The following is a 26909-nucleotide window of genomic DNA, read 5'->3' as shown; positions in this document are numbered from 1 at the left end:
TTATTTGTTTGAAAAGCAGAATGACACAGAGGGAAGGAAGAAGAGAAACAGACAGAAAGAGAAAGATATCTTGATTAGATGTCTCATTCCCCAAATGCCCACAAGAGCCTGGGGCTGGATCTGGCTGAAGCCAGGATACAGGAGGAACTCCAGCTGGGTCTCCCACACAGGTGGCAGGAACCCACGTACTTGAACCATCATCTGTTCTTTTCCAGATGCATTAGCAGGAAGCTGGATTGGAAGTGGAGTAGCTGGGACTCAAACTAGGCACTCCAATATGGGACATGGCAACCCAACAGGCAGTTTAACCCACTGCACCACAATGCCTACCCCAGATTTTTTTGATAAAGATTTATTTATTTTACTTGAAAGTCCCATACACAGACAGAAGGAGAGGCAGAGAGAGAGAGAGCAAGACAGAGAGAGAGAGAGGTCTTTCATCTGCTGGTACACTCCCCAAATGGCTGCAACAGCCAGAGCTGCGGTGATCCAAAACCAGGAGCCAGGAGCTTCCTCTGGGTCTCCCACATGGGTGCAGGGGCCCAAGGACTTGGGCCATCTTCTACTGCTTTCCCAGGCCATAGCAGAGAGCTGGATTGCATGTGGAGCAGCCACGTCTCAATCTGGTACCCATAAGGGATGCCAGCAACGCAGGAGGTGGTTTACCCGCTATGCCACAGCGCCGGCCCTGATTTTTTTTTAATGGTGCTGGGATTTTGGATGATTTTCTACTCTTTGATATTTTTAGCATTTTTCCACTTTTGTAAATAAAGGAGTATATTCAGCAAAGAAGAAAAGTGAAAGACCAATGACAAAACCATCCCCACTTACAGAAGAGGAGAAGGAAGGGCGGTGACAGACACGGAAGAGAACCAGGGAGGCTCAGGGACCTGAAAACCCATGAGTGAGAGCTTCAGGAGGAGTGCAGCAGCGTGGAAGGCTGCAGAAAGGCCTGAGGTGACCCAGCTCAGAGTACAATTGATGGGCAGTAGCTGCAGAGGGCAGGGAACAACAGGACTCCAGGCAGCTGCCTGTGCAGCTTTGTAAAAGAGAGAAGTCAGAGCCCCACCCCGAACCTGCTGAATTGGACTTTGCAAGTGCCACCCAGGTGCCTCAGATGACTTCAGTGTGCAGCTGGTTGGGAACAACTGAGTTAAGGCACTGAACGGGGAGTAGGGCAGGAAAACTGATGTGTGTAGATCATGTGTCAAACCCCAAGTTTGACAGATGAAGAATGAATGAACTTTTTTAAGCCACTCAAAAGTTAGCAGAGTCAGGGAATATGTGGAGGAAGTTGTAGGCTGAGATGAAGAAGCTTCATGGGGCAGAAAAGATTAAATATGCCAGGAAGATAGGGGAAAGGGGAAGGGAAAAAAGGAACTTGATCTTTCTGTTGGAGGCACTTCATACATGCTATCACCATCATTATTCCTCTCACTGGACCTCTGAGGCATATGTTACCGTGTCTGATCTCCAGTGAGTCAGTGAAGTTCAGAGAAGCCATATGGTTAGTAGGACCCAACCCCATGCCAACTCCAGGGTTCCCTCCTCTGCCTGGGGCTTGGAGACAGTGCACAGATATGGGTTCAGGACTCAGCTGGAGCAGTCATCTTAGAAAAAAGGCATGCTTTCTCTGACTTAGATTCAGAAGAGCAGCAAGAGAACACAAAGAATGAGGTAGGCACTGGATAGAATATGGAGAAGGAGGCAGTGACGAAACAGCTGTGGAGCAGACAAGAAGCTGGTTAAGGCTCCCAGCAGACTTCATCTCAGTAGCACAGATGAGATAATTCACTGACACTGAAAGTTTGTGACTAAGGGACAGTGCTGGTGTGCTGTACAATGGAGCAGAAAGCCAACCCTGGCCTTCTTTCCCATTAAGGTGGAGATTAGTCACTCAACAAGCAATCTGGCACCTGTTGTAAGCCATAAGTACAGGTGAGCTGAGCTGCCTGCCCCTGAAAGGAGGAAGACCTAGGTCTCAATCTTCTAAGAGCTGACAGTCTAGATACACCTTGAGTGATTTTTTTCACTATCTGTTAAAATAGTCTGATTAGAACAACTATAAAAGAAACTGAGCAAGTCTTTGCTTTGCAAAGATAATATAGAAATAGACACGATCCCCTGACTTAACAATGGTTTGATTTATAATTTTGTGGTGTTATGATGGTGTAGAAGTATACCATACAGCCATTCAATACAGCATTCAATAAGTTAGATGAGATATTCAACACTATTACAGAATAGGCTTTGTGTTAGATAATTTTCCCCTAAGTATAGGCTGTTAACAGTGTTCTGAGCTTCGTTAAAGAAGGTCAGGCTAAGCTATGGTACATCATATTTTCAAGTTACAATGGATTTATTTGGATATAACCCCATATGAAGTCAAGGAGAATTTGTACTATGCCATTAAAGTTCTCAAGCCCTCCAGTGGTTTTGAAAATAAACAGAAATTGCATGCCTTCATGCACATCCATGAGTGGAAGGAAATGTACTTAGATCATCACAGGAATTGTGTACAGACTGTGTATGAAAACTGCATCTCCCATTGGCTAAGAGAGCTAGACAGAATATGTTTACCTGCATATGGATGTCATTGAATAGGAGGTGTTAGGAAACTCAGCCTGCAGAAATGCTTCTGGGCTTCCAATACAAAAGGATCATCAAAGTGCCATGGGCTTTGCAATAGCTTCCTGAGGCTTGGTAAGCAGCAACTACATGCTCAATGCCAGGTGCACCAGAGTGGCAGTCAAATCAAAGGGGAAACCCAGTGTTCCTGCAGCTGTTTTTTGAAACTCAATAGCCTTTATTTAAAATATCTCCCTAGCCACCCTCCAGGTTATATAACAATCAGATGCAATATTAATTAGCAACATCAAACAGACACTAGCTACCTACTCACTCAAGGATAACTATTTGAATCAGGCAACTGCTACTACTATTTGTTTCAGTACTTTTGCAAGAGAAAAAGTGAGTGGTGGTTGTGTGTGGTTTTGTTAATACTAAAACCAAAAAAAAAAAAAAAAAAAGGAAAAGGAACAGCATCAGAATGTACAACCCTACTAGAAAAGATAAGTAGATAAATTATATATTTGTGAACAACAACAAAGTGTGGGTTATTTGGGCACGACTACAATTCACGTGACAAGGAATAAACCTCCACATCCTGGAAGTTTGGACTTCCGGTATTAAAAATAGAAAGCAAACCTGTTTGGACCAATGACCCTTGATTTTCCTTTGCCCTTTCTCTCTGACTCCTCCTCCTCAGGGAAGGTCAGACTGAAATCCCAGAGCCCCCAACCCCCCTAGCACAAATATTAAGCTGCTATTCAGTGTTGCTGGGAAATAAGAAATTTGACACCGAGGCCCTCTCCATGGCTTGGCAGCAAAGAGAAATATCATCTTTGAGGTCATTCGACCGATTCAGACATTCTTATTTCTGTTTTGTCTGTGTTTTCTGCTACAGTGTCAACGCAGGATGCGTGGCCTTGATCGTGCAGATCTGATCTGGGGAGAATTTGTGAATTCTTCCCATCTTCCCTGCATTCCGGCTCCTCCGACCGCGTCCCTCACCTTGTCAAACTGGCAGGCTCTGGACATTTTGTGTGCTGAAGAAAATCACTGTTTCGCCTCCAGCAAGGAACGTAAATGTTGCAACCCTGACTCCTCCTCTAATGAAGAAAGAGTGGACAAGTGCACCGAGTTGAGCTGCTGCTCGCAGAAGCCACTGGGCTGCCCACGGAGGCTGAAAGCCCCAGACAGCGCTGCTCCTGGGCTGGGCTTCCCGCCCTGGCCGTTCTTCTCCCCCCCCTTTCTGGATTTTACCGGCTGTTCGCAAAACAGCTTTGCACACAATGGATCTCCACGTCCCAGCGCAGCAAGTGCTCAAGGCCTGATATGGCAGATCCTGCTCGCCAGCAAAAGTGAGTCCCTGGGGCAGACGGCGTGCGTGCGGACAGGGCGACGTGGGTGGGATCTGTCTCCCCGGTTGAGGGTTCCAGGCGGGTGTGCGGGAGGGGAGCGAGTTCGGTGCCGGGCGCGGGCTGCTTAAGCTAACGCCGGCAAGCCTTGGAGCAGGCAGGGACTGGAAAAGCCGCGGGGTCCTGGCTCAGACAGCTGGGATATCCCCTAACACAGAAACTAAAAATACCCCAAAAGGGGGTTGGCCACCCGGACTGCGCGCTGACAACCGGACTCCTTACGCCTTGGTCTGTTTCAAAGGCACCTGCACGCTCAAGGAGTTTCGGTGTGATTGTGGGATTTTCAGAATGAACATGATTTACGACAAAATGAACAGGAAAAAAAAAAATAAAGCAGGAAGGAGAGAAGAGGGCCAGCAGGTGATGTGGTGACAGTGGGACTGGAGTTTTCCCACCCACCTGCAGCGTCAGCCTCCTCGGGAGGGCGTCCATCCGTCCAGCGGGGGAAAGTTCAGTGTTATCTGTGCTGACCTGAAGGTAGCGTGGGTGCAGCGGGTAAGCAGACTGGGCAAGCACGGTTTGACCTCAGCTGAGGTGCAGCAGGCAAGGCTGCTGGAAGGAGACCCCGCTGGATGGGAGAGCCACAGAGGTGGAGGGAGCGGGGAGTCACTCTCAGGGAACTGGAGAGCTGCGGGAAGGGGTATGCCAGGCGCAGCTCTGGCTCTGTGGGAGAGGAAAAGATCATTTTAGTGGCATCTACCTATATCCTCGGGAAGCAACTCTGTTGCCCTACTGACAAGCAGCATAAGAGTTTCCTATAATTGGAATTGCAAATGTTTGCAAAACGGTGTTACATATCTGAACCAATCTGTTTGTTTTCATTCATCAAGTTGGCTAGCAAAGATTTTCCTCCTGAATCCCTGTTTCTGGCCAGTGGAGTGCTGCTAATCCTAGCCCTGCCTTTTGGCTGTGCAACCTTGGCCAAGACATTTGCCCTTCCTGGGACTTAGTTTACTCTACAATTTAGGAAAATTGGAGTAGGAGGAGGGAGGGAGAGAGAGAATGTATGAATAGAGAGATGCAATGTTTAATGGGTAGAAGTGCTGAATAGTGCCAGAAAGAGCAGATGGAAATTTTTATTTCAGTGATTCCTTAAAATTGGTGGTCATGGGTTGTTTGGAAAATTAGCAACAAGCCCTCTTGTTGGAGGAAATGTGCTTACGGAATAGACATCAAATTGGGCTTACCATCCCTGAGGGTCACCTGGGAAAGTCCCCTGTGTCTAAGGAGAGCCATAGAGACCACCCTGTAGTCCCCTGCTGGCAGTAGGGGGGCTGATCATGGGGTAATAGCCTTCTCAGGGTCTAGGGTGAGCCACACTTTGCAAAGAGCCACCCTGGTAGCTGCCTGCAGGTCACTAGATGCACCAACCTCTCTCTGTGTCCTGTGCTCTGGACATGCTGTTCCCTCTGCCAGGACCACTCTCTCTGGTCCTCACTGCATAATAGTCCTCCTCCCTTCCTCACAGCTCCTTTAATGCCCTTCCCAGTGTGATGGGTTTTACACCTGGAGTTTTCAGGCCTATAGACAGCCTTGGGGAACCGCCTGAAGTGGGGCTGTCAAAATTGCAGGGTATTTTTCAAATCACCTGGCTGGAAGTCAGACAATGGCCCCAAGGCTTTTTTGGTAAACCAAGAAAGGTCTGCTCCCCAGTGCAAGGTATGACTAGGAAGCACTGTTCTTTGTGGACCTCTGGACTTTGCCTTGAAAGGACTAAGGACTTGTACCTTTTAGAGACCACATAGTATGGCAGAAAACACAGGATGCTTTGGAACTCAACAGATTGGGCTTCAAAATCTTGGCTTTAATACTTTGGCAAGTCACTGAACTCTGAGTTTCACTTTCCCTGTCTGCTAAATGGAGAACAATGTTGCTTTTCTTGCATGGCTGTTGGGAGAATGAAAATATGCCGAATTTGGCCCATAGTCAATGATAAACTGTGAACATTAATATTAATGTGGGTTATGAGTAAGTGTTCGATAGTCTCAGGCTTTTAGAGCAGACTCTGTCCTGTGGGGCTTACATTAGCAGAAGAATGAACAGAATCTGTTCTGGACTTATTATTCTCAAGGATGAATAGGGGAAGGGAAGGTTGGAATACAGAGTCAGGTTTACTGTTATGACAAGCACAGCACTATGTCTTGCCAGCAAGTTAAATATGTCCAGACTGGCATGGGTTCTCGACCCTTCTTTTAGTTCCCTTTGGCCCATACAGAAGAACTAGATCTGTGCCTGTGGCTACAAACAGCTGGGCTTGGAGGCAGAAGTCCCATGGCTGAATCCATCTCGAGATATTGCCAAAACTGTCTCTATATACAGAAATATCTCCATTGTTATCTTTCATAGTTTGGCATAGATTTAGTAATCTCAACTTTGTTTGGTCTCATTGGGGTCCTAGCCCTTCATTGGCAACTGGTCAAATGACCTAGAATTGGGCCAAGAAATACCAGGAAAATAACACAAAATTGGGTACTCACAAAGGAGCCAAAGATCAATCAGCATATCCTGGCAAAGCACTCTTTCATGCGAAGATGACGATGTTGGTACTTAGTCTTTGTGGAGTCTTCAAATGTACTAAGCACTCTCACGCATTACCTCAACTGATTCTCATATTAACACTGCAGGGTTTGAGTTGTCATTCAGTGCTTTATAGAGGACACTGAGGCTTAGAGAAATTTACATAACTTGCCCAGTGGCTTAGCATGAGGCAGCACCAAGATCCAAGCCCAGGTCTGTCTGACTTTACAGGCACTTTTTTTCCACTACTCAGTGTTTCCAAGCTCCCCAATGTTACCATGTAGCATCAGGCTGATTCCACTGGGATTCTTCCAAGAGGCATGGTTAATAAAATCACCTGCATAATTTACTGGTCTGAGCACACACTTTGGCTGTAACACATATTTACAGGTAGAAATAGTGAATAATTTCCCTGACCCTTCCCAAGTCCAGCTACTAGACTCCAAAGAGGCCAGACCTACCCTCAGAAGGCGAGGTTTGCACTCTGCCACTGACTTCCTAGGTAAAGCATTTTTTTTCTCTTTTTTTAACTTTTATTTAATAAATATAAATTTCCAAAGTACAGTTTATGGATTACAATAGCTTTTTCCCCCCATAACTTCCCTCCCACCCACAACTCTCCCATCTCCCACTCCCTCTCCCCTTCAAGAGCTCCCTGCACATTCACTCTCTCTCACCTTTAGAATCAAGGCATCATTTCCATTGACTTCCCTGTGTTAAGCTAGGTATTCATCTATATATTCAACAGGTAGTTGCTAAGCTCTTGTTTTGTGCCAGGCACTTGACAGCATGGGGAATAAAAATCAGGCAAGATTCCAGGTCTTCTGGTACTTCAAAGCTAGAGTAACAGGTAACAGGTGGGTTAACAAATACATAAAGATCATCTCAAATATTGATAAATGCTATGCTGAAAAAGCGAAGCTATGGGTTACAGGGTAGCAAGGCTCAGGGGCAAGTCATGGAAAATGTCCATAACCTGCATTTGAAAAAAAGAATGGTCTGCCCTTAACAGAAGAAACCTCAAGGAAAAAAAAAAAAATCCTGAAATGGAATAAATGAAGCAATAGAGTCACAGCCAAAGAGATGGGCTCTTTAGAAATCAACTTGGGAGTTATTGTTCAAATTCCTGTTATATGGAGAGTCTTCAAGATGTTTGTGGAAAAAGTGGAATTAGAAGATAAGTTTATTTTGAAGCAAAAAAATTTAAATCCATTCATATCAGAAGTTCATGGAAAATACACATATGAAAAAAAAACTGTATGTGAGTTTCAAATGTCTTTTCCTTTGCAATAAATAAGTGTATCTTTTTTTAAAAGATTTTTTTATAGGGTCAGTGCTGTGGCGTAGTGGGTAAAGTTGCTGGCTGCAGTGCCGGTATCCTTTATGGGTGCTGGTTCGAGTCCCGGCTGCTCCACTTCCAATCAAGCTCTCTGCTATGGCCTCGGAAAGCAGTAGAAGATGGCCCAGGTCTTTGGGCCCCTGCAACCACATGGGAAACACTGAAGATGCTCCTGGCTCCTGGCTTTGGGTCAGCCCAGCTCTGGCTGCAGTGGTCATGTGGAGAGTGAACCAGCAGATGGAAGATCTCTCTCTCTCTCTCTCCCCCCCCCCTCTCTCTCTCTGCCTCTCAGAGTTACAGACAGAAAGACAAGAGACAGAGAGAGAAAGGTCTGCCATCCACTGTTTCACTCTCCAAATGACTGCAATGGCCGAAGCTGGACCAGACCAAAGCCAGGAACCTGGAGGCTCTTCTGGGTCTCCCACATGGGTGCCGGAGCCCAAGGACTTGGGCTGTCTTCTGCTGCTTTCCCAGGTACATTGGCAGGGAGCTGGATGGGAAGGGAGCAGCCAGATCTTGAACAGGTACCCATGGGAAAGCCAGCATTGCAGGCGGTGGCTTTACCTGCTGTGCCACAACACTGGCCCTGATAAACATATCTTTCAACTGCATTATTCCATAAACATTTTGAAGTCCCTCTGTAGTGTTTTTGGCTATGCTGTATTCTTTCTATCTTATTTAATCAACCCAACAATCTCACAAGTTAGCTAATTTCTCCTTGATTGTATAGTTGGGGGAACTGAGGCTTCTAGAGGTTAAAGGGCTACTCAAGGTGGCAAAGCTGGTATTTGAATCTCTCAGTCTGCTTTGCTCCAAAGCTCACAACTTTTTGCTAATGCAGCATGTGGCCTTTGAGATAATCTCTTTTTGGAGATAGTGAAGAGCCAGGAGAAGGAAAATATCTTATGTGTATTAGGCAGCCAAATGTTGACAACAGTTTCTATCTAATGTCTCAAATTTCAGACAGGAAATCTAAATGTACTCTTTAGAAGCCACTCACCTCATGGGGCTCTCAAGCACTTGAACCATGGCTAATACAAATTGAGCTATGCTGTAAGTGTACAATACACATAGTCTTTTTAAAGTTTTTGTATTTATCTGAAAGGCAGAATTACACACAGAGAGAAAAGGAGAGGCAGAGAGAGAGAGAGAGAGGGAAGGGGGGTCTTTCATCCACTGGTTCACTTCCCAATTGGCTGCAATGGCTAGAGCTGAGCTGATCTGAAGCCAGGAGCCAGGAGCTTCTTCTGGGTCTTCCACAGGGTGCAGGGGCCCAAGCATTTGGGCCATCTTATACTGCTTTCCCAGTCCATTGCAGAGAGCTTGATTGGAAGTGGAGCAGCCGGGACTAGAACTGGTGCCCATATGGGATGCTGGCACTACATGTGGCGGCTTTACCCACTATGCCGCAGCACCAGCCCCAAATACACATAGAGTTCAATGTCCTCCTATTAAAGTAAAATATTTCTTAATGTTATATTGATTGAAACTATTAAAATGATACTATTTTAGATATAGTAACTTAGATGAAATATACTAAAACTAATTCCACCCACCTCCTTTTAATTTGTTTTTATGTGATCTCATAGAATTTTTATTTTATTTTATTTTTAACTTTCATTTAATAAATATACATTTCCAAAGTACGACATTTGAATTATAGTGGTTTGTCCCCCCATAACCTCCATCCCACCTGCAACCATCCCATCTCTCACTCCCTCTCCCATCCCATTCTTCATCATGATTCATTTTCAATTATCTTTATATACAGAAGATCAACTTAGTAAATACTAAGTAAAGATTTCAACAGACTGCACCCACAACAACACACAAAGTATATAGTAATGTTTGGGTAGTAATCATATAGATGACTCATATTATATTTTCATTAAACAGCACTGGTCGACACTGATAAGTTGACAGACATGATAGGGATATTTTACCACTTCTTTCCTCTCTTCTTGTCCCAGCTTCCTCTCACATATCCCCCCAAATTCAGTTAAATGGAGATGCAAAAGAAAAGAGGTGCCCCTTCCCCCTCCTCCACACTCATCCTGCAGATGAACGGGTGATCATTCAAAGTCTACTCCATCACTTTCTTTTGGATTTGACAAAATAGTTTCAGGGGTTACACTGATTCCCAGGATCCATCCCCTCACTCAGACAAATCTCAAGAGGTTTTCAGATATTTTGTGACCAAAGGACACTTTAAAATCTGAATTTCAAATTTTGCCTTTAAGTCACTTCCTAGGGCCATGTCTTTGTAGTTCTTGGCACTTTTAAAAATCAGACAAAGAGATAACCAGGGCTTCATGTTTTTGTGCAAGCTCATTAAGTAAGTCGTCTCAAACAGTGATAAATGCTTCCTGCCTCTCTCCTCTTGATTCAAACAGCTTGAACAAGAAACAGTCCCAGTTTCCAGAAGGAACTACTCCAGGGGCACCACAAAAGGCCACCTTTGATTTCTTTTGTCCACTAACTAAAATGGCTTTCAAACATATCAATGAAGTAAGGACACAATTTGCTCATGGAGTTTCATTTATTGCAAAGGGAAGAACAGTCAGATTCTGGTACTGGAGGAAGCCTCTGAGCTAGGAGGTCAGAGGCCTGGGTTCCACTTTGTTTGCTGATTCACATGTTGCTCTTTCCCTATCCCCCATCAATCTTGAAGTAAGTTTAGAGTCGATGAACTAATGCCACATAAAATACTAATGGAAAAGTGGGCTATGAAAACAGTGTGTGGTGGCCATTGATAACATGTTGTTGGTTTCTTTAGCCGTTTGCCTACAGAGAGGGGTTTCCTTTACATAGCTGGGTCAAAACACTGTGCAAGGGCCTGCGCCGCAGCTCAATAGGCTAATCTTCCACCTGCGGCGCTGGCACACTGGGTTCTAGTCCCGGTTGGGGCGCCGGATTCTGTCCTGGTTGCTCCTCTTCCAGGCCAGCTCTCTGCTATGGCCCAGGAGTGCAGTGGAGGATGGCCCAAGTGCTTGGGCCCTGCACCCGCATGGGAGACCAGGAGAAGCACCTGGCTCCTGCCTTCAGATCAGTGCAATGCGCCGGCCACAGCGGCCATTGGAGGGTGAACCAACGGCAAAGGAAGACTTTTCTCTCTGTCCTCTCTCTCTCACTGTCCACTATGTCTGTTAAAAAAAAAAAAAAAAAAAAAAAACACTGTGCAAGATGCTGTTTTTGATGTACAAATAACATTTGTCAATTTCCACCTGAACTCTAAATCTGGGGTGTGGGCACAGGCAGGCGAGCTGTGATGAGGCTGACATGAGTGGGCTTGAAGCACCTGCACAACCAGCAGCAACACACATTTTTCAGCATCTTCTAAGCCAGCAAGTCTGCACCAGACCCCCTGGGGATAAATAGAAGAATAGCATGAGGGCCCGAAGCTGGAGAAGCATGCAAGAAAACTTCCTCCAGGTGTTACACGGATGACACAAAAGCCTAGCATGTTGGACTTCCAAAGAGCAAAATATACCTAGCTGTAAGGAAACTCTAAATCAAAGGCGGGCTTTCAGGGAAAGACGAATGGAGGGGAGGAGGGGGGACCCCCATAAGGAAAGGCCCCTATGGGTGCTCATGGGCCACCACAACAGCAGTGAGCATTGGGTCCTTGGTGCCTGGAAGACAATAGTTGGCCTGAGTCAGTGGCTTCAGATTGTGTGGAGCTTTCCATCAGGACACCTGGGAAGCTTTGAAAAACTAGCGACGCCCCAGCCCCACCTCCACAGCCTTCAGTTTGTCTACTTCAGGTTGGGCCCTGCATGTCCATGTTTTTGCTTGTTTGCTTTTTATTTTTATTTCCCCAGAGTGTTCTCATATGAAACCAGAGCTGAGAATTGCTGAAGAAAAAAAAAGATTTTTTATACCATAACCATGGGAAAATAAAACTATTTTTTTAAAAGAGATGAACTGTACAGCCAACGATTGTGATCTTTACTTTGTGTAAATTTGAACTATGGATAGACTTAGGTGCAGACTCCTGATTCACAGGGGCTTGCTCACCGTTGAGTCCATCTACTTGGCTGCTGCAGCTGCAAGTCCCTTTGTAACCAGATGTCCATTCGCGCCTTCTGTGAGCTCCCGACGGCACCCTGCAGTCAATCCTAGCTGAGTGTGGTGCAGTTGGTATCCGACAGCTGCTTGTATCCACCAAGCTTTGTACAACCATTGCAAAGAGCTTTTATTATCATGTTCATTATTGCCCAATTAGCTATTTTATAAAAATAACTAATCCCGCCTCAGCTCCGCAACTTTACAAATTGGGAAATAGAGTTTAATTCCTTGCCTTGAGCCATTGAGGCTTGCAGTGACAGAGGTGAAATTAGAAGTCTCAGCTTCGGAATTCCCCGTATTTTATTAGACTCCCAAAGTCATCAGTCTGCCTAGGCGCCTGTTTTCCAATACTCTCTGTATAGCAATGTTATTTCTGACATGAATTAATTAGTGTTACAGATCAGTAAGGGAAACTGCAACTCTGTGATTACATGAATGTCTGCAACCCACAGGCCACCCAGCAGCCCCCTGAGCCCCATCCCTACTGCCTTAGAGCCTCAGTTCAACTGAACTTCGGTGGTACATATACTGAGTTCCTCTGTTCTTACCATTGAGCCACGAAGGTTTCCATTGCTGTTCCTGCTGCCCCCTCTCCTGAGACTTTACAACTGTTCTAATTTCTCTTAGCTGATGCTCTTGTTCACTAAAAGGATGTTAATTTTTTTTTTTTATTTTTGTCAGGCAGAGTGGACAGTGAGAGAGAGAGACAGAGAGAAAGGTCTTCTTTTTTGCCGTTGGTTCACCCTCCAATGGCCGCCGCGGTAGTGTTAATTTTTATTGCACCCCTGAACAAACGATAAAAGCTCAGCAGTGTTTAAGAAGTCCTTATTTGTGATTGAGAACTTCTGATTTCATTGGTGAGACTGGTGGGGGGAAGGGCTTTCTGAAGAATGATAGGGAAAAAGCTAGAATATCTGAAAAGACACTAGAGCCTCTTTAAGACCAGATGAAAGGTTAATTTGTGCCATTGGCAACTGATTGGTTTTTTCTTCTGTCTCTAAATCCATTACTAATTTAAGAAAAATTTCAAAAAGCTGTACCAATAGAAAAAAGCAAGCTTTTCAAACAGTCCTTAGCACTTGCCTTCCTATGGAAATGACCTTAGCTGCCTTAAAAACTAGGCACAACCCACTGAATCAAGATTCTGGGAGTGGAACCAGAGCCACTATATTTATTTCTAGTTCTGCAGCTGATTACATACTTTTTAAATAAAAATTTATTTATTAATTTGAAAGTCAGAGTCACACACACACAGAGAAAGAGAGGTCTTCCATCTTCTGGTTCACTCCCCAGATGGCCACAACAGCAAAGGCTGTGCTGATCCAAAGCCAGGAGCCAGGAGCTTCTTCCAGGTCTCCCACGCAGGTGCTGGGACCCAAGGACTCGGGCCATTTTCCACTGCTTTCCCAGGCCATAGCAGAGAGCTGGATCAAAAGTGGAGCAGGTGGAAATCCAGCCGGCGTCCATATGGGATGGCAGCACTTCAGGCAGTGGCTTTACCTGCTATGCCACAGTTCCAACCCCAGTGATTACATCTTAATTACTTAGTTTTATTTCTTCTTCTGCATTGTTTTAGGTTGAATAACCCAGAAAACCACCCAAACTATACTTTTGTTATGTAGCAATTTCATCACTATATTTTTTGGAAAATAGGATTCTAAAATGATACTAAATGTTACTACTTCCATATACAGATCCCTATATTCTGAGTGGCCCTGAAAAGTCTCATGACTAAAACTGATGTGCAATTTGGAAATCAGGTTGCCAGAAACTTGATAATTGTGAGATTGAAAGATAAGGGTGAGGCTTCTCCGCCACACATGTCTTATATTTCCCAATTGCTGTGCTGATCTTTAGTTAACCAAGACTTGCTTTCTTGTCTCAGCCATTTGAAAGCCAATTAATTGCATTCCTGCTCACGCCCTTATTAAAAAGATGATTACAGCAGTCTCCACAGATTGTCATTGGGTAGACTTTACTAAGCAAATTGGGTAAGAATTAACTGCATCGTTACATAGTCTCATTGGGGCTACAGTGGCCCAGTCTTATTCTCATGTTCTCTAAAGAGCCAATTCCAAGTCACCATAAGTATGGAAGAAGCTATAATAGGAAGGATGATTCTAGAATCAGGGACTGAGGGTCCTTAAATCTCATATTCCAGGGCCGGCGCTGTGGCACAGCAGGTTAAAGCCATGGCCTGCAGTACCAGCGTCCCATATGGGTGCTGGTTCGTGTCCCGGCTGCTCCACTTCCAATCCAGCTCTCTGCTGTGGCCTGAGAAAGCAGTAGAAGATGGCGCATGTCCTTGGGCCCCTGCACTCATGCGGGAGATCTAGAAGAAGCTCCTGGCTCCTGGCTCCTGGATTCAGATCATCCCAGCTCTGGCTATTGCGGTTATTTGGGGAGTGATCCAGCGGATGGAACACCTCTCTCGCTCGCTCGCTCTCTCTCTCTCTCTCTCTCTGGCTCTACCTCTCTCTATAATTCTGACTTTCAAATAAATAAAATAAATGTTTTAAAAAATCTCACATTCCAACACTTCTCAGAAGCTTGGATATAATTTGTTCTATTTTATTACTTTATTTTGAAAAGGGCAGGGGGAGAAATCTTCCATTTGCTGGCTGCCTCATTCTTCAAATGCCTGCAATAGCCGGGGCTGAGTCATGCTGAAGTTGGGGACCTGGAATTCCATCTAAGTCTCCCATGTGGGTCCTTGATCCATTACCTGCTGGCTCCCTGGGTATACATTATCAGGAAGCTGAAACTGGAAGCAGAGCCATGACTCAAACCCAAGTACTATGATATGGGGTACAGGTATCCCAAGCATTGTCATAACTGCTAGGCCAATGGCCACCCCGGAATGTTTTTGTATTAGATTTGAAAGGGTGCAAGGTGATATGCCAGGCTTACTTTGCTGGAGTGCTAAGATTACAAAGCTAGGAGAAAATAAGCAACTGTCAAAGAGATTGCAAGAAGGATGGAGCAAAGTGTGCTGTCAGTCAAGCATCATGGACATCAGATTTTTTTTTAATTCATTTGACTAATAGTTGTAGAGGTTCCACTATGTTTCAGGGGAGCATTTTAGGAGCTGGAGATAGGTCCCAGTGTTCCTGCTCTGTGGTGTTTATATTCCATGGGAGGAATGAATTAATGCTGTGTAGAAAAATAAAATGAGTGGAAGCCCTATTGCCAGCATCCTGTATAAGCTCTGCTTTAATTCCCAGCTGCTCCACTTCCAATCCAGCTCCCTGCTAATTGGCCTGGGAAAGGCAGCAGAGGCTTGCCCAAGTATTTGGGTCCCTGCAGCCACATGGGAGATCCAGATGAAGTTCCTGGCTCCTGGATTTGGCCTGACCCAGCCCTGGCTATAGCAGTCATCTGGAGGTGAGCCAGGAAATGAAAGCTACCCTCTTCTCTCTCTCTGTAACTCTGACTTTCAAATAAATAAATATTTTTAAAAGAAAGAGAAGAGAGGGAGGGAGTGAGGGAGGGAAGAAAGGATAGCCAAGGTAAATAGAGCCAATGAGCAAACAGTGAGGGGGTCTGAGGTCCTGGGCTGGAGTTAGGAATTTCAGGGCTTTAAGGAAATCCCTAGAAGATTCTATGCAAGGTGTATTATGTTTTCCAATGCATTTTTTAAATTTCACAGGCTTCTGTGTGAGAATGTGTTGTAGACAGGGAGAGGAAGGACTAGGGCAGGCTGCTCAGGGATCCATGCAAGAGGCAAGAGGGGATCATGCACAAGAGATAGTGGAGAAGTGGAAGAGGTGCTGGATTCAGGACCAGCTTGCAGGTAGTCCTGGTTGGGGCGCCGGATTCTATTCCGGTTGCCCCTCTTCCAGGCCAGCTCTCTGCTGTGGCCCGGGAGTTCAGTGGAGGATGGCCCAAGTGCTTGGGCCCTGTACCCGCATGGAAGACCAGGAGAAGCACCTGGCTCCTGGCTTCGGATCAGCGAGATGCGCTGGCCGCAGCGGCCATTGGAGGGTGAACCAACGGCAAAAACGGAAGACCTTTCTCTCTGTCTCTCTCTCTCACTATCCACTCTGCCTGTCAAAAAAAAAATAAATAAATAAAATAAAATAAAATACTGAAGAAACCAAAGTTACTCAACAAGCCATGCATCGAATTCCAGTCGCTCCCTATAGCCTTCTGAGGCTGGCCTTTGGAAACTACAAGGAAAAAGAATTATTAACTCATTTGTTATTCAATATTTTTAAAGCAAATAATGTAATGTTTCTCTCTGGGGGAACAGTCATTCACTCTGCCTTTTCTACTTTCTACTGAATATCGGCTTCTAGAAAATTCTTCTCTCATTACTTGATTTCCAAATAGTCAGCATTGAAGGTAAAAGACCTCTGCCCCTTCCAAATGACAATAACAATAGATTTAGCAGAACTGAGGTGTGTACAAAGAAATTCGTTAAGATTGCTGTAAGTATGTAATGAATTCTTCAGCAAGGACTAGAAAGGCAGTAATTAGGATGATTCATCTTCCATGCTATATTTTTCAATTTTTATGTATTTTCATTACATTGAAGGTAGTTTTTTACTTCAGTTGCCAGAGAGTAATTTTCAATGGAAACTGACGTGCATTCATTCAAAGTATTAAATTTATCTAATCAAGTCATCAATCTGTTCATTTGGCTGTTTGATTTTCAATAAAAGTATTATATTATTTTATAATACATATCAGATAGTTCCTATGGTTATTTTAACTTCCAAATTCAAAACAGCAAAGAAAATGGAAATATAGATACCGTTGTTTAAACTATACTCCTAATTAAGTTTGGAAGGTTGCCATAGCAACACCAATTAAAGGTCGAAAGCCATTTCAAATATTTGAATATCCTCTAGGTAGCTCCAAATCCTACAGAGAGCTTTAATTTAAAAGTGCAACTTTAAACCAATGATGTAACTTTATTCTTCATTGGAATAGCTATGGTTAATGATCTTGCAAAGAGTGAGAGTGAATATATATCAAATGTAGATTATGTCCAAGCCAAAAGTCATTCAAAGATTAGAGTAAGGCAATGGCAAATATGTTGTCTTAGAAGTAACTCTATCCCCTTATATGGGGCTTGACTCAATGAATTTTATGTTTCTTTTAGCAACTTTTCTGATTTTACTTTTCCAAGGACATTACTGAAGCATAAGCATTGTACACATCTAATTTTAAAAATTTTATTAATTTTATACATAGTCTAAAATTCAAAAGAATATTCATGAAAAAAAATCTCCCTCTCGGAGATGTACAATTTGGGACATGCTCAATCAGACTTGCCCCAAATGGTAGAGTTAGAAACGTGCCAGGGGATTCCAATTCAATCCCATCAAGGTGGCATGTACCAATGCTGTCTCACTAGTCCAAGTGATCAATTTGAGTTCACAATTGATCATAATGATAGGTCTAAGAGTCAAAGGGATCACATAAACAAGACTAGTGTCTGCTAATACTAACTGATAGAGTTAAAAAGTGAGAGAACAATCCAACATGGGAAGCGGGATACACAGCAGACTCATAGAATGGCAGATGTCCTAAACAGCACTCTGGCCTCAGAATCAGCCCTTAAAGCATTCAGATATGGCTGAAGAGCCCATGAGAGTATTTTAGGCATGGAAAGCCAAGACACTCTGGCAAAAACAAATAAACAAACAAACAAACACCTAAATGAAAGATCTCTGCAAGTGAGATCCCAGTAGAAAGAATGGGACATCAAAGAAGGAGGTACCTTTCTCTGAAGGGAGGAGAGAATTTACACTTTGACTATGACCTTGTCTAAATAAATTCGGAGTCAGTGAACTCAAAAGGCTTCCATAGCCTTGGCTACTCATGACAAGAGCCTAGGGAGATTACTGACACCATAAACTAGAGTGTCAATTTGTTAAGTCAACAACAGGAGTCACTGTGCACTTACTGTGCACTTACTCCTCATGTAGGATCTCTGTCCTTAATGTGCTGTACATTGTGAATTAACGCTATAACTAGTACTCAAACAGTATTTTACACTTTGTGTTTCTGTGTGGGTGCAAACTGTTGAAATCTTTACTTAATATATGCTAAATTGATCTTCTGTATATAAAGAGAATTGAAAATGAATCAATGTGAATGGAAGGGGAGAGGGAGCAGGAGAGGGGAGGGTTGAGGGTGGGAGTGAAGTTATGGGGGGGAGCCATTGTAATCCATAAGCTGTACTTTGGAAATTTATATTCATTAAATAAAAGTTAAAAAAAAAATCTCCCTCTCCTGTCTCATAGCCTTCACAAGAATATACCAAATATATGAATATGGGCCATATGTCTTTTTTTAAAGGATTATTTTATCTATTTGAAAGAGTTACAGAGAGAGGTAGAGTCAGAGAGAGAAAGTTCTTCCATTCTGCTGGTTCACTCCTCAAATGACCGCAACGGCCGGAGCTGAACTGATCCGAAGCCAGGAGCCAGGAGGTTCCTTTAGGTCTGCTATGTGGGTACAGGGGCCCAAAGACTTGGGCCATCTTCTACTGCTTTCCCAGGCCCTCAGCAGGGAGCTGGATCAGAAGAGGAGCAGCCAGGACTAGAACCGGTGCCCATGTGGGATGCCAGCACCACAGGCTGGGGCTTTAACCTACTGTACCACAGTACCAGCCCCAGCCATATATCTTTTTTAAGTTATTTCACATTGCAGATGCTATGAGTTGGTGAAGCCAGAGCCTACAAACTATTGCTTACTCCCTAGTGCAAATAGCACCCTCTCTTTATTTGTTCCTTTCTAAACTCAGATGTATTATTCAATGTGGTTATTTGAGGATGAACAGCAGAATTTTCAGAAAAGGATTTATCTACTCAATAGGTGAGATGACAGGAGATGCCCATCTCTGGATATTGATAGGCAAGTACTTTCAGTGGTGATTTTACAAATAATGCAGATGAAGTTGGTAAGTATTAAGATGGGAGTCTTGAATCTGGGCCTGCTTGGATTCAGTCTTCTTCAGGGACTTGAGAATGTTGGGGTTCAGTTAAAATCCTAGAGTTGCATGCATATCCACTTTCAAGGGCCTAAATGGAAAAGCTCCCTGACGTCAGAATCTTAAGTAACCACAGGTCTTGGGAGTCTCTCAGCAAAAAAAGATTGCATAGGTTGGGTGTTTAGAAACATGAGTAGAGGGCCGATGCCGTGGCTTAACAGGCTAATCCTCCGCCTTGCGGCGCCGACACACCGGGTTCTAGTCCCGGTTGGGGCGTCGGATTCTATCCCGGTTGCCCCTCTTCCAGGCCAGCTCTCTGCTATGGCCCGGGAAGTCAGTGGAGGATGGCCCAAGTGCTTGGGCCCTGTACCCGCATGGGAGACCAGGAGAAGCATCTGGCTCCTGGCTTCGGATCAGCGTGATGCGCTGGACGCAGCGGCCATTGGAGGGTGAACCAACGGCAAAAAGGAAGACCTTTCTCTCTGTCTCTCTCTCTCTCTCTCTCTCACTATCCACCCTGCCTGTCAAAAAAAAAAAAAAATGGCAGCACAAAAAAAAAAAGAAAAGAGTGAAGCTGGGCAGCAAGTTAGTTAGCCCTCTCCACCTTATATTTTCATCAGTACAATGAGGATACTAAAACATACATTCCAGGGTTTCTGGGAAAATAAGACAAGGTAAGGCATATAAAATACTTGGCACCAAGGAAGAATTCAATTCATGTGAGTCATTGGTATCATCCTCACAGAAGAGTTTATTACTTAATTGGGGAGACCAATAAAAGTGCAGGTCAACAAGGCAAAATTCCAAGGGTGTGGGGCAAGTGCTAAGTGTGAACTCAGCATGAATTAACAAACCTTAAAGGCCCCTAGGAATCACTGCTCAATTCTACTTTCCTCCCTTCTTGCATTTCACCAGCAACCAACACAGTTCTTCTGACTCACAGTCAGAAATATAAGGGCATTGACTGATGCCCTTATAAAAGAATTTACCTCCTCTGTTGATAAGAGCAGTGCATTTCTTCTTTCTGCTCAGTTTGCTTTAAGGCTGTGCCACTGAGAAGTTGTATGAACCATAGAAAGTTGAATAATCACTGGAGCCACAGACTCTGTGCTTGTAGAAAAGGAAAAGTTAATGCCTATGTGGTGTGACTGTTTTGAAGGTGGAGTAAGATAATGGAGACATTCTTTCTCTACAGTTGACCCTCAATGAGTTTTTTCCTGTGACCCTGCAACCCCATACAGATGGTTTAAGCAGTGTGACATGAACAGAGGATAGGCCCTAAAATGATGGCATATGGTTTGTTGATTTGGAGCTTTGGCCACAGAGCCACAAATGGCACAATTTCAAGGCCATTGTTCTTGCCAAATATTGATCTGGAGAGCTAAGTTATGAGGGTTTTGAATCCAAATCTGATAAGTGTGCAGGAAAACTCAAGAGAGATGAAGCTAGGAAATTAGTTCCATATACCTTCTCCATTTGCCCTACATTTAATGCCAGCAGGCAAACCCTAACTGGTTGGGCAGTGTACAGTTCCCAGAAATGAAGAGATGGTAGAAATACCTGTTCTTCCTCTAGTAGAGCCACAGCAAATGGGAAAAGCTCAGAAATATATCAGCAGCATTGTCAAGAGGCACAATGGATAGGGCTAGAAATGTGCCGGGAAGAAGCTACACTGTTGGTGAAAGCACGGTTCCTTAATGGAACAGAATAGACTGCCAGACCGGCCTCCAACCGGACAAAGACCTACATGGCCAGAGCCTGGACTGGGATCTACAGAAACTGGACCCTAGAAGCGTGAGATAGAAAACCAGCCCAATAAGGCATTGCTGTTCCTATTTATGAGATGAAATAATATGGGAATTGTGACTCACTAAACCACATGGAAGGTCAAACAATTGTGAAAGAAAGATACCGGGCATCCTGTGACCACATGGAGGGGCCCTCCAATTTGGGAATCCATGTGCTGATAGTCCACGGAGACTGCACTGAAAGGAACAGCCAGGTTTAGAAGCTTATTTTTGGTCTATATTTAATCTGGGTTCTGTCCATCTCTTTCTGATTTCTTAAATGGTATCCTGATCGGTGATGTAAAGAAACTTTCATTAGTGAATAAAGCAGTCTATAAGAAACTAAGATAGGTATAGAAATAGTAGCAAAATAAGCTTCAAAATTTCATGTGTCATACTGTAATGGTGGGAATTGATAATGGACAGGGAACGCTTTAAAATAGAAGACAGAATCCCAGTGTAATAATTTAAGAGGTTGAATATTACTTTACATAGAAATTGCCTATAGCTTAGGGAAGTCATCAACCAAAGAATAAGCTATGCTATAGGTCTTCAAGTTATCTTAAAACTGTGTTGGGAATGTAAGGAATTGAAAATACAGGTTCAAATGCAAAACCACTTCTCTTCACAGTATTATTTCATAGAGATGTGCTTTACAAAATAGCCACAATTGGGACATTTTCATGGCTATTCCTTTGGAAGCAATGAATTTTCAATAAGATGTGATCACACTACAATGTGATAGGTAGCTCTGATTATCCAAGCTCTAGGGCACTATTCAATAGCAAAGCATTACATTCTCAGGGAATCTGTCTTCTGTATAAGTAGGCAGCTGCTATTGAAACTTCCTTTTTGTGGGTGAATTCACCCAACAAATGGCAAGCATTCAATAGGAGTGGAAGAATTACTGCCTATTGTTAATGACAACTGAAAATGAAAGGCCTTAATAAAATCTCACACTTGGACTTGGCTACTGAGTCAGTGCTTAATCATGTTATCTCATATTTAGATCTTAACCATTAATTGCTGTGGTTTTCTCCCCCTCAGTTTTAACAGCAATTTTTAATTCTCTAGGGAATTCAATGATTTCAAAAACACAAGAGAATCTTAATAGTGCCAACCCCAAAAATAGTAACTTCTTTCCTTCTAATTGATGTCATCCTGTCAAGTATTAACTATATACAATTATGAACTGAGTGGTGAATGACTTCTATCTTCTGAGCACTGCTCATAGAAGAAGAACCCTGAGATTTTCCCAGGAGTAGAAATTCTTCCCAGAAAATGCATTTCATTATGTGAAGTAGGAATAAAAAGCCCAAACAATCGAATCATGCCAAAGTTGCTCTCTTATATAATATTTAGGAAATATAACTCTTGTGACTACCTACCAAAGTCATGTTCTAATACATGTATGTACGGTGATTTTGTGCCAGGAGACTTCCCTAGGAAAATAAAGGAAGTCACTGTTTCTGAGGACTATAAGTTTCCTTCTTTGTGGGTAGTGCACTGGTAATATTATTAGTGCACAGAGAAATGCAATATTTTAGTCTAAAAGTCAGAATCCCCTGGTCCTAATTATAGCTGACCTTATGACATCACTTTGTACCTCTGAGTTTTATTTTTCAACAATTTCATGATTCTTAGTAGATGGGAAGCCCATAATTTAAACACATCAAAAAGAGCTAAATATCCTGCTTACTCACTAGCTTCCTAAATTTCAGGAAACATCTTTAACTTGATTACCACCCCCAGAGACATAATGATCAGGTGAATGATAAATGTGTATTTCAGCCTTTAATATGTTTCTCAGAAATGACTAGCCTGGTAAAATTCTACCGTGATGTTATCTAGAAGAATGTATTTCATCTTGTTCAACATGGTCTTCAAATATTAAGGATGTTTCTAATATGTCTTAGACTAGGATCAGCAAAGTTTTTTCTAGAGTCAGTTAGTAAATATTTTTAGGCTCTGTGGACCATATAGTCTCTGTTACAATTACTCAACTCTCCCATTGTCATACTAAAGTCACTATAGACAGTGCCTAAATGAATGTGTGTTCCAATAAAAACTGTCAGCAGGTCAGATATAGCACACAAACTGTTCTAGAGTCTCTTAATGCCAAGTGTACATTTGCTATTGTGACATAGATGATTTATCCCCAATTTTGTTTAACTTTTAGCCAATATTATACTAGTACCCCATGAATATGTTATCATATCATACATGAGTCTATCTGAAGTTTTGTTAATATATGAATATTATATCATGGATTTGTTGTCATGTCATCTATGACTTTTTAAAATCTTTGTTTTCTCTATCCATCTTCAGTCAACAAAAAACACACCTTAAGGCAGAAAGTATCTTAACTGTTTATGGGATAATATAGCAGATCCTCTCACCTTTGCTTAACTCTTTTAATGCAAGTGGCTTTGCATAATTATAGTACTGTACAATAAGTCTACTTATCCTATCCTTATCTGCCTTGACATTACTATACCACGTGATAGATAATCTTTGTAGACAGAATACTTCCAGTCTTTGTGATTTGTCCTTAAAGAACCCCCACTTTATCATCTGCTCAGCCATTTTACACCTGTATGCCTAAGACACTTTCAGCCTTATGAATACTTGAAGTGTAGCAACTGGACTGGAACGCAGTGTTCCAGATTGCTCACATCGTCTCTTCCTGATGATGCCCATTTGTACCCTTTGACTGAAGCAGCCAACAAAGAAAGTCAAAGGGTGAAAATGGGAAGGAAATTGAGAAAGCCCAGAGGATTGTTAGGAAGCAAAATAGACTACATAAAAAGAAAATATTGACTCTTGCAAAATGCTCTGATCTGGCTACTAATACTTTCCATAATCTCGTTAAGCCCTAGTTGTGACCACAATTAAGCTTTCTGGAGTGTTGAAAGAATAAGAACAAAAAAACCAACATCCTGCTTTGCTTAGAAATGATCCAGGAGTAGTTTAGAGTCAATATGTCTGGTAAGAGTTTGCCTTTGATGCATACCAATCATGCAAAACATTTACACAAACCCACTCTCTTTCTCTTGGATGAGAAAATCTGGAACATACTGTAGCATAATGGGCTAACTAATTCTGGACTGAGCTCTGCTACCCAGACAGATCTGCATTTCCAAGCTGGAAAGATCCAATCTTGCCTTGAATTATCTTCTCTGCCCTTCTGACCCAATAAGAAAAGTTACCTTGAATTCATTGAGATCAGTTATACAAAGAACTATGTTGTCATTCAAAGTCCTGTGCATAAATTCAAGTTAAAATTTATCATAGTCATCATTGGGAATCATAAATCAAAAAGTCCATAAAACAAGAATTTCTCAACCCTCCCGGACACTGTGCTGCCTGCTGGGGAAATGCAGTAAACTCAGTTGTTTTTGCTCATGCAAAGCATATAATATCTGAGGTAGTGGATGCTGATCGAATTCTAGTACTTTAAATGTGGTAAGGACAACAAAGGGGAGATGTTATTCTCTAAGAGAGCAACACTCCAAATGATGCTTGCTCCAGATAAAAATGAGGTGGAAGAAACAGCATGTGCAAAGGCACTAAGGCAGAATGAAAGAAGCACTGTGGATGAGCAAAGTTGAATGAAAGAATGGCCAGGCCATACAAAATCTCAAGGGACAATAGGCAACATTAGTTGAGGTGTTTGAAGTGAGACGTAGCATGACCTATTTGGTATTTATAAAAATAAAAAAAAAAACCACTCAGGCTACTGTGTAGAATCTTGTTTGGGGTGAATATAGATGCCTATGGATTTCCTTGGCAGTCAAGGCCATTGGTTGTAAAAATGAGCAATGATGACAAATTACCTGTTATCATTTTTTAAAGATTTTATTTATTTATTTGAAAGAGTCCCATGGAAGGAGAAGGTGGGGCAGAGGCAGACAGAGACAGAGAGAGAAAGAGAATACACATCTTCTCTGTTGGCTCACTCCCCAAATGGCCATAATGTCCAGAGCTGAATCAGGTTAAACCAGGAGCCAGGAGCTTCATCTGGGTCTCCCATGTGGGTGCAGGGGCCCAAGGACTGGGGCCATGTTATGCTGCTTTCCCAGGTGCATTAGCAGGGAGCTGGAGCAGCTGGTATGTGAACTAGTGCCCACATGGGATGGCAGTGCTGCAGGCAGACTTAACCTGCTGTGCCACAGCACCTGGTATCATTTTTATAGACTAGAGAATGGCCCAAGTACATGTATCATCTCACAGTTAAGATATTTTCCAATGTTTTATGGCTGAATATTTTTTACTTATAAAAGGGAGCAAATATCATGTATTTAATATATACAGTTTTAACTACACTCCCAAACATCCTCCTTCCTTTTTTATTTTTCTTTGCAATGACATGCATTCAATTTTCTTTATAATCACAAGCATAATCCTCCACTAAATAAAGAATTCAGGGGCTAGCACTATGGCAGAGAGGGTAAAGCCACCAGTGTCCCATATGGGTACTAGTTCGAGCCCTGGCTGCTCTTCTTCCCTTACAGCTCCCTGCTAATGCACCTGAGAAAGCAGTGGAAGATGGCCCAAGTCTCTGTGCCTCTGTACCCACGTGGGAGACCTGAAAGAAGTTCCTGACTCCTGGCTTCAGCCTGGCCCAGCTCAAGCCATTGTGGCCATTTGGAGAGCGAACCTGTGGATGGAAAATCTCTCTCTCTTTGTCTCTCCCTCACTCTATTTCTGTAACTCTGCCTTTCAAACAAATAAATAAATTTTTTAAAATAATTATTTATTTGAAAGTAAGAGTTACACAGAGAGAGAAGGAGAGGCTGATAGAGAAAGAGGTCTTCCATCTGCTGGTTCACTCCCCAGTTGGCCGCAACAGCCAGAGCTGTGCTGATCGGAAGCCAGGAGCCAGAAGCTTCTTCTGGGTCTCCCACATGGCCGCAGGGGCCCAAGAACTTAGACCATCCTCTAGTGCTTTCCCAGGCCATAGCAGAGAGCTGGATCAGAAGTGGAGCAGCCAGGTCTCGAACTGGCACTCATATGGCTTGCTGCCATTGGAGGTGATGGCTTAACCTGCTACACCACAGCACCGGCCCCATAAATAAATCTTTAAAAAAATTTCAACAAGTAGTAGGTCGAAAAATCACTGTTCCTCTAGAGTATAGACAAGGGCTATAAATCATAATCAAATCTCAAAATGTCAATTTCATTCATATGCATTATAATTTTTTGTATTCTCTCTATTAGTTACCAGGAAAACATTAGTTCAAGCAAAACATATGATAATGGTCTTTTAGGAACTGGCTTATTTCACTAATGGTCTCCAGTTGCATCCATTTTATTGTGAAAGAATTTCATCTTTTACAGCTGCATAGTATTCCATGATGTATATCTATCATGATTTCTTTTAAGATTTTTTTATTTATTTGAAAGGCAGAGAGAGAGAGAGAGAGAGAGAGAGAGAGAACGAGCGAATCTTCCATCTGCTTGTTCATTCTCCAATGACTACAACAGCCAGAGCTGGCTGGTCTGAAGCTAGGAACCTGAAGCTTCTTCCAGGTCTCCCATATGGGTGCAGGGGCCCAAGTGTTTAGGCCATCCTCCACTCCATTTTCAGGCACATCAGCTGGAACAGAAGTGGTGCAGCTGGGACTCAAACAGGCACCCATGTGGAATGTCACTGCTGCAGGTGGCGGCTTTATCCGCTATACCACAGCACCAGCCCCCGTAATTTCTTTATCCAGTCATCATTCGATGGACATCTGGGTTGATACCATATCTTTGCTATTGTGAGCTGAGCTGCTATAAACATGGGGGTTTGGGAACATGTGGGAGTCAATATTGTACCATACTGATTGACATTTCCTAGTCAATTTTAATACCTTAGGATCTCTGGTACTTACTATAGAGGATGAAAAAGGAGATAAAATTACCATCTGGGTAGGAACTTAAAAGACACGACTTTCCTTAATGTCTATTTTGTATTTCATTTCCATGAATTATTTCTAGTAATTACTCCACTATAGTTGCACTATAAACTCGTCAGTTTTGAATTAAGTCTTAATAGTCATTTGGTCTGTGAGGGTTTGTTTTTCTCTCTCTTTTTGCCTACCTCTCTATGCACTTTGCCCCAGGAAAATAATTTTTAATATTTTTGATAGGTGAAGTTTGAGAAATTTTTAATTTTATTTGATACTTTAAGGAGATGGAAGAAAGCAATTTTACATAAGAATATAATTGCTGGCTTCCAGAATATTATGAAGTAGGTTCCTAAGGTAGGTGGAAGATTGTAAAAATAATTT

General features: G+C 42.9%; 1 protein-coding gene across 2 annotated transcripts in view; it reads left to right on the top strand.

The window, feature by feature from the left end:
• The first annotated feature begins 3417 nt into the window (after positions 1 to 3417).
• PRLR (prolactin receptor) overlaps positions 3418 to 26909 on the top strand; it is a 201165-nt gene continuing 177673 nt past the window's right edge. For both annotated transcript variants that reach the window (XM_062211716.1, XM_062211718.1), the window contains exon 1: positions 3418 to 3923. The gene's annotated coding sequence lies outside the window, so the exon portion shown is untranslated. The remainder of the gene's footprint in view (positions 3924 to 26909) is intronic.

This window comes from Lepus europaeus, chromosome 15, assembly GCF_033115175.1.
Source record: "Lepus europaeus isolate LE1 chromosome 15, mLepTim1.pri, whole genome shotgun sequence".
NCBI classification, from domain to species: domain Eukaryota; kingdom Metazoa; phylum Chordata; class Mammalia; order Lagomorpha; family Leporidae; genus Lepus; species Lepus europaeus.
Note: the sequence above shows the minus strand (reverse complement) of the source record. Positions and strands in the feature narration are given on the sequence as shown.